The following is a 4,168-nucleotide window of genomic DNA, read 5'->3' on the forward strand; positions in this document are numbered from 1 at the left end:
ACACACACACACACACACACTTATATTGCCAATATATGCCAATATTTTCTTTACTAAAAAAAAATAAATAGAATTGTCTTAGAGACCTCAAATCCTATATTAGGTATTATAACAACAAATATCAATAAACAATTTGTTAATATAATTAGTTATCACCTATATACATAGTTTTTTTTTCCTAAGTTTTATTATTAGTTGATAAAATTCAGATCCTTTGTGAGTGTGATGAAGACAACAGAACATTACACTGGAGTGATTAACACCAAATTTTTAGGGACTTACGGAAAATTATGTAGGATTGAGGCCAGATCAGAAACTCTCACCCCTGCTCCTCAAATTATTTAGTGAAATCAGTAAAAAACAAAAATAACTTTTCCAGAAAGAAAAAAAAAAAAAAGGAGAGGGGCAAAAATAGAGCAACAAAGGGGCACATTCCAGTATCATAAATACCAAAGGATTTTGGCAAGGGAAGAAACAGAAAATTCTGAAATGAGTCAGCATTGCTCCTAACTGTACCCAAAGCAGTACCAGTAAGCAAGAAAAAAAAAAAAATTAAAAATCTCACTATTGCCTCCAAATCCAAATAGAAGAAGATGTGAGGCAGTATCCATAGATTTCACCACTATGATGTGAGGGATGACAGATGACATGCAAGTGTATAGTGCTTAAAATGCAGTGAAATTACTGTTATGGACTGAATTCTATCTTCCCAAAATGCATACAAAATACTTGGACCCTGTATATATGCAGGCAATCCATTTAAAAATAGAATTTTTCTTTTGTTGTATTAATGAGGTTACACTAGACTAGAGTGTATCCTAAACCTAATTACTTCTGGGTTATAGCAAGAATAGAATAGACTCAAAGATATACACAGGAAGAAGGCAGACATGATGTGAGGACACGTCTACAATCAAAGAAATGACAAGAACTGCCTGTAGACACCTGAAAGTAGGAGATAGGCCAAAGAATGAGTTGACGTAGTTGAGACTGATATGATCATCTAGCTTCCAGACCTCTGAGAAAATTAATTGCTGTTCTTTAAAGCCATCACTAATGGCATTTCTATCATGGCAGCACTAGGTAAAAGAGACAATTAGAAAATAAATAATCCGAGACTCTGGCTTAAGTACAGTCTCTAGATTCTGTGCTCAATTAGTGGGTTAACCTAAAACTATCATGCATGGAAATGAACACGGAAGACTGAAGAAGAGCTGATGCTTTTGAGTTGTAGTGCTGACAAAGAATACTGAAAGTACCATAGACTGCTAAAGGAACTAACAAATCATCCTGAAGGAAGTTCAATGGAATTCTCCTTGGAGGTGAGAATGGTCAGACTTGTCTCACCTACTTAGGTCATGTTGTCAGAAGAGACCATTCTCTGGAGAAAGACATTGTGCTTGGTAAAGTTGAGGGTCAATGAAAAAGTGATGGATTGACACAGTGGCTTCAAAGATGGGCTCAGGTGTAGCAAGGATCATGAGGCTGGCACAGGACCAGGCAGTGTTTTATTCTGTTGTAGGTAAAGTCACTATGAGTTGGAGACAACCCAATGGCACTTAACAACATCATCATCCATGGAAATAAAAGACCTTTTATTTCTATTATCACCACTACCGGTAGGTAGAAAATTAATAACTTTTCATAAAAGGAAACCTTTTGTAGCTGATATGAACTTCTTATCCTATATGTTCATACCATGAAAAATGAATCAAACCTAAAACTCAACCTTCAAATTGTAGATTAGCAGGAAAGACAAGCATATCTTGGATAAAGGTAAAGTAAATCCATGCATATAGTTTATGAAAGAAAGTAAAATAGAGAAGAAGGCTTTCCATTAAGTAGTTGTTGTTGTTAGATGCCATCAAGTTGCCTCCGACACGTACTGACTGCAACCACTGTATCAATCCGTCTCACTGAGGGTCTTCCTCTTTTTTGTTGACCCTCCACTTTTCCAAGCATGACATCCTTCTCCAGGAAATGATCCCTTCTGACAACATGGCCAAAGTAAGTGAGACAAAGTCAGACCAATCCCACTTCCAAGAAGCATTCCAGCTGCACCTCTTCCAGGACAGAGTTGTTAGTTCTTCTGGCAGTCCATGGTACTTTCAGTATTCTTTGCCAACACCACAACTCAAAAGCAACTGTTCTCTGGTCTTCCTTATTCATTGTCCAGCTTTCACATGCATATGAGGCAACTGAAAACATCATGGCTTGGGTTAGGCACCTTAGTCTTCAAAGAGACATCTTTGCTCTTCAGCATCTGAAAGAGGTCTTTTTGCAGCATATTTGCCCAGTGTAATTTATCATCTGATTTCTTGACTGCTGCTTCCATTGGTGTTGATTTTGGAACCAAGTGATATGGAATCTTTGACAACTTGGAGGCAGCTCTTCGCTAGTCATATTTTGATTGTCTTCCAACCTGAGGGGCTTATTTTCTTACACTATATCAGACAAAGTTTCAGGGCTATTCATAAAGTTTTTCATTACTATATCAGCCAAAAGGTTTTCACTGGCCAATTCTTTGAGAAGTGAACAGTCCCTTCCTTCTTCTGAGTCTTTCTTAGTCTGGAAACTCTGCTGAAACCTGTTCACCATGTGTGACCCTGCTGGTATTTGACATATTGGTGGCATAGCTTGCAGCCTCACAGCAACACACAAGCCACCAGAGTACAACAAACTGACAGACAAGTTGTAGCTACATTAAGTAAGATCAAGATAAAAAGCAATCTTATAGTAACATTATAAACATGTAGCAAAATTGAAAGAAAGGGAATATCAAAGACAAGAAGGAATAAATGAATGAAAAATAAATATTCTAAATGAAAAAGATAATCCATATAACAGAAGTAAAAGTTTCATGAATCTTTTATGTTTAAAAATGATTTAATAAGAACATGAATTCAACAAAGACCTAGATGACAAAACAATTGAATGAGATAAAAATAAAGATTTCAGAATTGAGGCAATACACTGAGGGAAAAAATAACTACATTTTAGACATAATGAAATATTTAAACATAGCAAGAAACACAATAAAGAGTTGATAATTATTGACATAAGAAAAGTCTTGAGATAATCACAAAAAAAAAAATGACTAAAGATTAAAGCAATTCTGGAAAGAAAATAATACATCAGATGGAAAAACTTATCCAATGCAAAAAACTACCATCTCTGAAAGTGGCTGCTGATGTAAGGAACATAATGAATGAAACAGAAAGGCATTCAAAGAAATGACCTGAAAAGTGATGAGCACTTGATCAACAACTTGAAAGAACACAATTTGTTTTAGTAGAAAAAATTAGATTCAAAGTGGTTGACACATTCAGGCTACACTTTTAAACGTAAGGAAAAACAAATTCTCCAGACATTTAAATAGCAAAAATAAGACAACACTAAAAGGGGCGGGAGATATTAGACTGGCTCTAGATGTTAGACTTCCCCACACTGGCATTCAAAGCCAGAATACAGAAGTAAAGTCAATACAATTCTGAGAGAAAGAATATCTCACCCATGAATATTATGTCCAATAAAATTGTCATTCAAGCATTAAAGGCGACAAACATTCTTAAACATGCAAGAATTATAACCAGACAATACTCATGAATTCTTTATGAAGTAAGCATTTTTAAAAGTTCCTAATAACTAAGAGAACTTGGAAAAGCAGAAGATGAAAAAAAAACACAAACTGTTGATGAGCATTAAATTTATAGAGAAATGGAACTAAAAACCACAGACAATTATGATTACAGAATAGAGTATATGTAATTCTGGCACACACACACACATAAATACATGTAATAAAAATTAAGTACTGGGAGGAGGAATTATGAAGAATTGTAAGTGCTCAGTTTTCATCTTTCATAGCAAGGAATCTAAATTGAAACATACCTCTTAAAAACACAAAAATTACTTCAAAATCTTAACTATGTTCATAACCTCTTTTTCAAAAATATTAAGAAATCTTTTAGAAAAGTATATGACTCGTCAAGAAACACCTTAAGTTGCAAACGTGTTTTATTGCATTTATGTTTTCTTATACTACATTGTAGATGTTGTTATGTGCCATTGAGTCGGATCCAACTCATAGCGACCCCTCCTTGGGTTTCCAAGGCAGTATCACTACAGAAGTAGATTGCCCAACCTTCCTTCCGAGGAGTGTCTGGTG

Source organism: Orycteropus afer, unplaced genomic scaffold, assembly GCF_000298275.1.
Source record: "Orycteropus afer afer isolate SDZICR_OR568_19922 unplaced genomic scaffold, OryAfe1.0 scaffold00003, whole genome shotgun sequence".
Taxonomy (NCBI): Eukaryota; Metazoa; Chordata; class Mammalia; order Tubulidentata; family Orycteropodidae; genus Orycteropus; species Orycteropus afer.